The sequence below is a fragment of the Octodon degus genome, unplaced genomic scaffold (genome assembly GCF_000260255.1).
Source record: "Octodon degus isolate 3935 unplaced genomic scaffold, OctDeg1.0 scaffold00203, whole genome shotgun sequence".
NCBI classification, from domain to species: domain Eukaryota; kingdom Metazoa; phylum Chordata; class Mammalia; order Rodentia; family Octodontidae; genus Octodon; species Octodon degus.
In genome coordinates, this window is record NW_004524779.1 from 780,727 (window position 1) to 791,737 (window position 11,011).

General features: G+C 45.8%; 1 protein-coding gene across 8 annotated transcripts in view; it reads right to left on the minus strand.

Annotated features, from left to right (window-relative positions):
• Senp5 (SUMO1/sentrin specific peptidase 5) overlaps positions 1-9,271 on the minus strand; it is a 46,605-nt gene extending 37,334 nt beyond the window's left edge. For 7 of the 8 annotated variants that reach the window (XM_023704744.1, XM_023704743.1, XM_023704746.1 and 4 more), the window contains exon 1: positions 9,100-9,271. The gene's annotated coding sequence lies outside the window, so the exon portion shown is untranslated. Of the gene's footprint in view, positions 1-1,576; positions 1,644-9,099 lie in introns of all 8 variants that reach the window. The other variant, XM_023704742.1, reaches the window with a different exon arrangement.
• Positions 9,272-11,011: the final 1,740 nt, after the last annotated feature.

Here is an 11,011-nt window from a genome sequence, read left to right on the forward strand (position 1 = left end):
GCCCACCTGGGGGCGGGGCTGGCTGGCATGTGGTGCTGGGGGATTGAACCGTGGTCCCTGTGCTTTGCCAAGCTTGTTCCAAGTAGGTGCTTTAGACCAAGACCACTGAGCCATCTCACCAGCCCCCTTTTTAATGTATTTTAGTATAGTGTCTACTGGGTAGTAGTACAGGGTCTCCCTACACAGACTGCACTTGTAGTGATTCCTCTGTTTTCAGCCTCCCAAGCACTGGGATTACAGGCATGCACCACTACACCTAGTCTCATTTGTGGTCTCAGCGTGCCTGGGGGTGGGGCCAGCACAGCCGGCCAGGGATTGAACCCCCAACCCCTGCGCCTGCCTAAGCAGGTGCTTTAAACTGCTGAGCTATCTGGCCAGCCCTTTTCTAGTCTTTTTTATTTGATTTTGACACAGGGTCTTGCGAAGGTGCCCAGGGTGGCTTCAAACTTGCAGTCTTTCTGCCTTAGCCTCCAAAGGTGGCTGTTTCTGGTGGACAAGGGTGGGGAGTTAGAAGAGGAACTTAAAAAACAAAGTGCACTGCAGGCACCTTAGCTCTGTGTAAGCACACACGGGAGGTGGGGGCGGGGTGTGGAGTGGATGGAGGTTGGTAATCAACTTATCGCATCAGCACCTCTGGCCAGGTAGCCAGCCAGCAGCGCTCAGCAACCAATTACACAGGACAGACTCTAGGGGGTACTCTCAAGCAGTCAATGGCTCTCAGGTGAATAAAAGAAACTAGAACCAGCACAGTGCACACACAACCTTCAGGAAGTGACACATGTGAAAAGCCTAACATGATTTCCCTTCACAATTTAGTAAGCTCTAATGCAAACAGTGATCAGAAAATATGGTGAATGTTTTCATTTAAGGGTTTGGCTTTTTTGGTGTGTGGTGCTGGAGAACTCAAGGCCTTACACATAGTAGGAAAGGGCTGTCTACCACTGAGCTGTACCACCAGCCTTGAATGCCTACATTTGTTTACAAAAGAACTTACTACAGTAAAAACTACACTCCAAGAATAATGGAATAAGTATGTTCAAAGTGAGGGGGAGTATTCTGAAGGGGAGTTGAAATCTAAGCCAGGGGCCAGGGAGATGGCTCAGTGGAATAAGTGCTTCCCTGGCAAGCGCAAGGGCCTGAGTTCAATCCCCAGTTCTGCCAAAAACAAACAAACAAACAAACAAACAAAACAACCAGAATTTAAAAAAAAAAAAAAAAAAAAATCTAAGCCAATAGTCCAGGAAACCAAGAAGCAAGCTCTAAGACCTCATACAGGCTTGAAATTGGAGGCAAAGGATACCTATGAGGGCAAGCGTATGGGTGGAGCTGGAAAAGGGTTAAAAAGTGAGACAGTCTGAATAAATCAGGTAGAGCAGCCCACACCTGTAATCCCAGGTCTCTAAGAGGCTGAGACAAGAGGGTAACAAGTTTGAGCTGGGCAACTTAGCCTAGCTCCTGTATCAAAATTTTAAAACTTGAAAGGAGTTGATAATGTAGCTGTGTGAAAGTCTTAATTTCAAATTCATTAAAAAAATATGAATAAGCACTAGTTGGACCCCCAGGTCCCTTCTCCTACCTTGGCAAATAAGCAAAGCTTCACTTTCTGGAGCAAATCCACCAGGGTGGCCAGGCATGCAGGGCAGCTGTGGACACAGGGGAGCTACAGTGTTTCCAGTCACCGTCTCACTCAGCTTCTCTAAGACTGGTCCCCATGTACACATGGAGGGGGGGTGCATACATTTAAGAGAAAAAGACAGTGACATCTGCCAGGCCTCAAGGATTACTCTTCAGCGCACCCTAAAGCCTAAGAAACAATGTAAACCTTCTCCATCCCCACAGGTCTGAAAATCCAGGCCAGGTTTGAAGACAGAATTACACAGTGAATTTGAGACTGATACTTTTCCCATTCATCTCCCAGACCCAAGCAGTCTGCCTTATCCACCAGATGATTGAAGGTTCTCTGCAGAATCTGATGGGTCCACAAGAAAAATCCATAAAGATAATCACCACAAAAAGACCCAACAAGGCCCACCTCTCTAGGCACCCTAAAGCCGGCACCCCATCAGGTGTTTAGATTTCTACAGCAGCTTCTCAAGTCTGTTAATCAGTTACCACTTGTCTTTCCTGCTTTCCAGTTTCCGCAATTGGGTTGCTATCTGTTTTGTTCTTGTCCTTTGTCATCTTTAGCCTTTTGAGAAAACATCCCTTACCTCTTCTTTTCTGCCTGAGCCTCCTGAGCGCTGGGAGTCTAGGTGTCGCCCCCATACCCACCCCCTCCATTATTTTAATGGAGTCTTTTTTTTTCTTTTGTTTTTTGGCGGAACCGGGGATTGAACTCAGACACTTTTACTGAGCCATCTCCCCGGCCCCCTTAATGGAGTCTTGAGGCTAGCATGAACTTACATGTTTATATTCAATGCATCTATATATGTTGTTGAATTTTTTAAAAGTCAAGTTATAAAGTAATATGTATGAACCATTTTAAGGAAAAATATTTTGTATGTATGTATGTATGTATGTTTGAATATTAGGAGGAAAAATGTCTAAAAGAAAATGTACACCCAGTTAACTGTGCTGAATCACATTACACAAATTGCCCAAGGTACCTATGGATGTGCAACAAAATGACAAGGTGTTATGATTTATATCTAGATGCTCTCACAGATGGGGCTTTGGGGAGCTGACTGGATCACTGGAGCATGATATTCATCAGTGTATTAGTTCACTGATGAGTTTACAGCTAAATGAGACGCTGGGAGGTGGATCCGGTCAGAGGTGGGTCACTGAGGGTCTGGCCTGGAAGGCTTAGCTCTTCCTTCCTCCTCCCTTGGTCCTCTCCGTTTCCTGTCTGCCCTGCTGTCCTGCCTTGGAGCCAGCTGATTATGGACTAGAATAGTGATGGTGAACCTCTAAAAGACTGAGTGTGCAAACTGCAACTTAAAACCCACTTACTTATTTCAAAGTATCAACACTACAATTAAACTTGAGTACCAAAGTTTTAGTTTAGAAAAAATAACTCATATATTAACATCTCTTATCTTAAAAGGAAAACACAATGCCAGGCCTTTCATTGATACAAATAGCTTTTTATTGAAAGATAAAAGTTTCCATTTGAGGTGCTTCTGTATAACTACTGTGGTCCTTGCTGTTGTATGCATGCTGACAATTTGTCAAACCTCTGCTGATGACTTGGCCAGAGCTGACCGAGGGCTCTGCGAGCCTACTGCAGCACTAGTGCCACACGTTCACCACCACTGGACTAGAGCCTCTATAACTGAGTCAACTGTGGGTATTGGGTATTGTGTATCAGCAACAAAAAGAAATTAATGGAATCACGGCATACTCTAAATTACAGGGAAAGCTGGAGAGATAACTCAGCAGTCTAAGCACCTGCCTAGCAATCACAAGGTCCCAAGTTTGATTCCCATTACTGTATGTCATAATTGGCCCTGGAATACTAGGCACACTGTGCCAGCCCTGAAACCAGGTGTGGTGGTGTACGCCTGTAATCTCAGCGTTGAGGAGGCTGAGACGGGAGGATCACTACAAGTCTGAACTGCGTAGACCCTGTAATAAATAAATAAAATTTTAAAATTAGAAAAAATAAATTAGAGGAAAAACAATAAATGGGGAAAGTGATTGTCTACATCTGTCAAACACCTGGCAGAGCATAGTAGCACACGCCTGTAATCCTAGCACTGCGGGAGGCTGAAGCAAGAGGATCACAAGTTTGAGCCCAGCCTAAGGAACTTAGTAGAACTCTGTCTTAAAAATAACAGCAACAACAAAACTGGAAATGTAGCTCAGTGTGAAGGACCTAAATTCAAACCCGAATTTAAAATTTTTTAAAAAAGGTCTAGCATGGCAAATCCTAGAATCCCAGCACTCGGGAGGCTGAAGCAGAGGAGGATCGTTGAGATTTTAAGATCAGCCTGTGCTACAAAGTGAGCTCAAGGCCAGCATAAACTGCATAGTGAGATTTTGTCTCAAAAAGACAAAATAAATAGGGCTAGCAAGATAGTTCAGCGGACTAAGTGCTTGCTTAGGCAAGTACAGGAACTGGGGTTCAATCCCCAGCACCACATGCTGCACTAACCCTGCCCCTGGTGCGCTGAGCCAGCAACAAAGACAAGGTGTAGTGGCACATGCCTGTAATCCCAGCGTCAAGGAGGGTGAAAATAGGAGGATCACTATGAGTTCAAGCTGCATAGTGAGACACTGTACTAAATACATACATTTTTTAAAAAGACAAAATAAATAAATCAGGGGGCCTGGCCCTAGCTCAGGCCTTTAAGTGGCTGTTTCCACAAAGCTGTCAGCCTCAGGTTCCTGGAGTTCGAACCTCACACCTCTCCCGCTGGAGAGTGCCCTGAAGGCATTCGAGGAACAAAAAATCAATCAATCAATCAATCAATCAATCAATCAACTAATTAATTTTTACAAAATCACCTAGAGGCTAGGTATGGTGGTCCACATCTATTAATCTCAGTAGTCTGGGAAACAAAGGCAGGAAGATCATAAATTCCAGCCCAGCCTAGACAACTCAGTGACTTAACAAGACAATCTTAAATTTTATTTTAAAAAAGGACGAAGGATGTACCTCAGTACAAAAGCCCTAGATGCAATCCCCTGTGAGGGAGAGGAGGAAAGGAGGAAGGGAGAGGAGGAGGCAGGGAAGGAGAAAGACAGACACACCAACTCAGCCAGGCAGCTGGGCATGACTGTGACTTCCTGTATATTCAGTTTCTGGCCTACATGAGCTGCAAACTTTCACAGGTATACTGTATAAGACTTACCTTGTCAGCTCAAAACAAACCCAATTTACAAAAATTCTCCCCAGTGGAACCTGTTGGTAAATCAGGGACTTACTGTAATCCCAGCACTCACCAGTCTAAGGTAGGAGGATTGTAAGTTTAAACCCAGCTTGGGCTATGTTATAAGTCAGCCTTGACTTAATAGTGAGACCTTGTCTCAAACAATCAAACAGGCAAGTAGAATGAGTGAGAAGAAAAATGAAATTAGTGCTGGGATGTGGCCCAGTGGAGAGTGCTTACAAGCATTCATGATGCCCTGCATTTATGCCTCACATCCGAAAAGGAAAAATGGTAGACAAATCAAAATTGTAGTATACATCTATTAAATTTCTTGTTCAATAAATATTAGAGGGGCTGGAGAGATGGCTCAGTGGTCTAAAGCACCTACTTGGAACAAGCTTGGCAAAGCACAGGAACCACGGTTCAATCCCCCAGCACCACATGCCAGCCATCCCCGCCCCCTGGTGGGCTGAGCTGGCCACACACACACACACACACACACACACACACACACTAAATGAATAAATAAAAAAAAATTAAAAAAAAATATTAGAATTTCTACCAGAAGGGCACCAAACTTTCCAACTATTTAGTAGGAGACTCATTTGCCAACTAGTATTAACAAACCTGATACACATTAAAAAGATAAAATTCAGTCATAGAAATAACCTGCAAAAGGGTCAGGAAAGTCACCTCACACATTATTATTTTTCAACTGAGACAAAGAATGAGAAAGTTATAAGGAATAGGCTGAGTGTGGTGGTATTTTCCATCTGTAATCTCTGCACTCTGGGAAGCTAAAACAGAAGAATCTGGGAAGCTAAAGCAGGAGGATCAAAAGTTCAAGCCCAGCCTGAGCTAGGGGGCCAGGGAAATAGCTCAATAGAATAAGCACTTGCCTGGCAAGCGCAAGGCCCTGAGTTTAATCCCTGGTGCCGCCAAAAAAAAAAGAGCTAGGGATACAATTCTGTAGCCCATGGATTCAATCCCTAGCACACCAAAGGTGGAGGGGGGGGGGCAGTGGCTTCAGTATCTCTTAGGAGGAACTGCTGCTTCACATAAGGAACAAAAATAGGAACTACAAGATTTGATTTGTATTCTTGAAAAGGTCACTACTTCTGTAGAGTGGAGAACAGCTAGAAGACCACACCAAAGGAAACATATCAGGAGGAAAGGAAACATGTTAGGAAGCTGCTAAATTGTAACAGCAGGGGCAACTCAATGTCTGAGAGAGTCAAAAGGCTGGGACACAGCTCAGCAGCAAAGCCCTGGCTTCCTGCCACCACCCTCAGCCCCACTGAGGGGAGGAGGGGGAGGAAAGAACCACACACTGGAAGAAAGTAGCAGATTAAGTCAATCTTGAGAATTTTCAGCCTCCAGAAATGTCTACAGGAAACAAAGCTTAAGGAAGTGGTGTGATTTATATAGAATACAAGGGAAAAAGATTGGGGGAAAGGGGTCTACTGTTGGATAGATAGTGCAACTCCAGTTAGCAGATGGTCATACCACCATGAGAGAAGCATAAAGCCCAGGCCTCAAACTGAGCTCCACAGGATGCTGGCTACTACTTCAAAGTAGTCCCACAAACCAGAACAGAGGGAAGGGGTAAAGCCTGTCTATGCAGCTCTGGTTTACAATACACCAGAATTGCAAATATTCTTAAATCTGAGTTTTCCAGTTTTTGAAGGCTTAGCATTAAATCACAGATTTATAGAATCTTGTACAGGGTCTCACTACACAGCTCAGACTCAAAGTGATCCTCCTGTTTTCAGCCTCCCCAGTGCTGGGACTACAGGCCTGCGCCACCTCACCAGGTCTTGGTGGTGGGCTCAGCACATGGGAGGGGGTGGGGGCGGGAGGCACATTGGTGCCAGGGATTGAACCCGGTCCCTGTGCCTGCCTAAACTGGCACTTGGTAGTAGTAAAATACCTTAGCAGCCTGAGCTATCTCACCAGTCCTTCAATTATATCTTTATACTATTCTGCCAACAAGATGTTTCAATGTAATATGTACTACTGCTTTCACCAGTCACCTCTTCAAGTGTTAAATTCAACTGCTTAAACTACAAAAACAAAATTACACAGCGCTACTACCTAAAAGGCCACCCACCCGCTTTCTGGGCCCAAAACACTGTAACACTTGAAATAGAAGCTTTGATTCAAGTAGACAAGGGCAGGAAAAGTAGGAAAATAAGGCCGGGGAAAAGGCTCAGTAGAATAAGCACTTGCCTGGCAAGCACAAGGGCCTGAGTTCAATCCCCGATTCCACCCCTTCAAAAAAAAAAAAGTAGAAAAATATAAAGAAAAATAAACATCTTCATGGGTTAAACTAAATGCGAAACCTCATTTACAACTGTTTTCACGCCATGATAAGCATCACCAGGGAGGCTTTTTGTTTTGTTATTGAACCCAGGAATTCATGAATGCTAGGCAAGCTCTCTAACAAAGCGCTACACCCTGAGCTCTTGAGAAAAACAAAAACACAAATATCCAGGTCCCACCTCAGAACTGAGGTAGGCTCCAGGGATTTGAGGTTCTGCTTTTTGACTCAGGGGCTCTATACATTGTCCAGGCTAGCCTCAAGCACTCCTGCTCAGCCTCTTGAGTAGCTAGGGCTGTAATCACTACACCTAGCCTTTTTATTCTGATCACTTAACTGATTCTAATGCCAGGTAGGTTTCAGGAAATTTGAATTTGATGACCCTGAGAGTGTTCTACATATATCTTTAAAGTCCAAATAGACAAGTCGGTGTCAAAGACATTGAAAACTGCACTTAACTATATACTGCACTGCAGCCATCACCATGCCCCGGAGAGGCAGAGTGTACCCTTCATCTGCCTGTAAGAGCAGGTTCTATTTAAGTCACTGCGTCTCCTTCCCTCCTCCCCCAACACTTCCTTATCTCGGGGTCAATTACACTGCAGAGTGGTGAATATTCTCTATCCACTACAGAGAAAAGCAACTTCTCAAATTAGAATTGTAACAACCAGTAAAAGAATTCCAGCTCCTGCATTTTCTCACCGCACATTTTTTTTTTCTTTGTCTGGCTATCTTGAGTAAAGTAAATCATCCTTCACTGATATTTTTATCAACAAATGAGACACCTGGGTGATTAAGCTCATGAAAAACAATGGGGAGGAGAGCGAGGGAGGACTCTCACTTCTGCCTCGGTCACCCAAGAGCTGGGATTACAGAGAGTACCTTGCCCAGTTTCTCTGTGTACTCTCAAAGAACGAGAAATGTTTTAAAAAGAGTGAGATCTTAAAAATAAGTGCAGAGGATTCCTTCTAAAACAGGCCAAGGTGGAAATGAAACCTCTCCCAGCTTTTCTCCTAAGAATTGCTTTCTGGGCAAATGTTACCTTGAGTGAAGAGCAAAGTGTTTTAAATGATCCCTCAATGATCCTATTTTGTCAATAAGCATGAGACATCTGGGTGACTAAGAGCGTCTTATTTCTTCCTAAGACTGTCCAACCAAAGGAACGACGGCAGTTAAGATCCTGGCGGGGTACCCTTCTCCATACCCACCTTGGCTATTCTGGAGAAAAGGCAAAAACCATAATTAGGGCTTAGCATCAAATATCCTGGATATCTTTAGACGTAGTTTAGCTAGGTTCCCAAATCGTATCATAAAATTCTGCCAACTAATTTATGTAGGTGTAAGAAAGCTTCACTTTACATGCAGCGAATTAAAAATATTACTACCAAATTGGTAGGCTAGGATTTCAATTCAGCTCTAAGTACCAAGCATCTCCGCACCTCTTGTGCCCCAACACAGCGGCCGTACAGTGGAACGGGCACAGGTACCACGCAGCAAAGACAGGAAAAAGCCGCTTCTCAGCACAAGATCCAAATGTGACATTCCCATCCCCTAGAAAGGGTCCCATAAGCATGGGGAAGGAACCCAGGCAGAGCAATACGATCGCGTAAAGGGCCTCCACTTGCAAGGCGACGGGCGCCAAAGCCTTAACTGCACTGTTCCTCCCAAATCCGTCCCTGCTTTGGGGAGGGGCGGCCGCGAGCGCCAGCTTTTTCGAGCCTGCGTTGCAGAGCTCCAGCTGGAGGGGGAAAGAAAAAAAAAAAAAAAGGGCAGCGATCCCTCGGGACCGGCGCCTCGAGCGTTCCCACCAGCCACGCAATGCCCGGCGAGACGCTCCTGCCCGCGCCACAGGGTGTGGGGGAGGAAGAGCCCCAGCCCGGCCGCTGAGCTGGCAAGCCGCGAATGGCCGGTCGGGACCCCGGTCCGCCAGTCATCTGCCACGGGGCCGTCCGAGTTCTCGCTTACCTGAGTCCCTCTCTCCTGGGACCCGCTCCGCCGCTGGCCTAGGCACCGCGAGAGCCGGGACTGCGGCCCCCCCGCCGCCAGCACCGAGCGAAGAGCCGGCAGCTAGAAGCTGTGTGGCCTGCTCGCGGCAAACACAGCCGCACAGTTCTTCCAGCGCAGCCGCGCCGCCGACCTGCGGGCGCTCGCTGATGGCGTCACCGCGTTCTGCGCTTCCGCCCCGCGGGGGCGTGACGCCACCCTGCTTCCGATTCCGCCCGGCATCGCCCGGCCCCTGCGCTGCCCGAAGGGGTGCAGGTTGCTGCCGCGCATTTTCTAATAAATCTGGGAGACTCCCCCCTTCTCAAGTTTCTGCCGCGAGGGGCCGCAACACAGCACAGCTGGTCTACGGCCCCGCCCTCCACCTACCGCTATCTTTTTGCCTTAAGCAAAAAATCACCCTTCTGCGCTTTTTGAGGCCTGGCTCGTGTTTTTTCATCTCTGGTTTCCTTGTCGATCTTAACGTTTTGCTATTGCAATTTGCCTTTGGTATTGTTTTGGTCCTGAGGTTTGAATCCAGGGCGTTCTCACTGAGCTACAGATACTGTTTTTTTGAGACAGGGTCTCACTGTGTAATAAAGGCCGGTCTCGATCTCGTAGTAATAATCCTGCCTCAACCTCCCGAGTGCTGGAATTGTTACACGCCCTCTTCTTATTCGGCGACAGAATTTCGCAGTTGCCCCGGACCTCGCAAGTTGAATCCTGCCTCCGCCTCCCAGAGGGTTGGGATGATAAGTGTGCGCCACCACTCCCGGTTGTAATTTATGTCAGTCCCTTCACCCAGCTGCCCAGCAGAACATGTTCCAAGGAGGGGAAAGCCTGTTTTTAACCAGTGTTGCACCAGCCCCGAACTGGTTTATAGGGGTCTTACGAAGACTGTAGTAAATTTTCAGTTAGTTTCTGATAGAGGAAGTGACTTCAGCCTTTTATGTTGACCCATTAGTCATCCAGGAACATTTTAAAAATGTGAACATGCAAGACCACTGTCTAATTGTAGAGAAAGAGACATAAGCTAGTGTCCTAACAGGTAAAAAAAATATGACATTTTATGATGGAAGATGAAGCTGTCTTTGGACACTATTTGGTCTGCAGCAAGGAAGTGGAGATAAATATAATGAATTACTAAGGATGAGCTGCTGAGAATTTTGTGTCTCAGGCACAGGCAATAAAGGCGCATAGTGACTGGAGAAGCTAAAAACAGGCTAGGGGCGTTTCTCAGCGGGAGTGAGGTAGTATACAAGAAATAAAGGTATCTGGGTGTGGTGGTGGATACCTTTAATCTCAATCTTCCCAGGCTGAGACAGGATCTTTGTGAGTTCCAAGCATGGACTGTGTGAACTCCATAGTAAATTGAAGGTCACCCTGGACTACAAAGTGAGAATCTGTCTCAAAATACCACGCAAAACAGGGAGAGTGAGAGGTAGAATAGGGAAAAAAGGAAACTATAGTTGTTGTACCCCCCCCCCAGCCTTTTGTTCCAGGCCTGTCACACCCAAATCTTTAAGGATACTACATATTGATGCACTAAATAAAAGACAGCAACCTGACCTAAGATTGAAGAAACAGCTAGATGTAGTGGCACAAACCTGTAATCCTAGTGCTCTGGGAGGCTTAGACATTAGCAACTCAGCAAGTCCTTGTCTCTAAATAAATTATAATAAAGTGGGGGAGGGTCTTGAGATGTAGCTCAATGTAAGGCCCTGGGTTCAGTCTCCAATATCAAAAAATAAAAGATTCAAGAGGGTCAATTTTCTAAAAATATTCTTAATCATTTATTTATTTGGCACAGGGTCTCTCTATGCAGCTTGGAGTCATAGTGATCCTCCTGTCTCAGCCTCCGCAGTGCTGGGATGACAAGCATGCACCATCGTGCCCA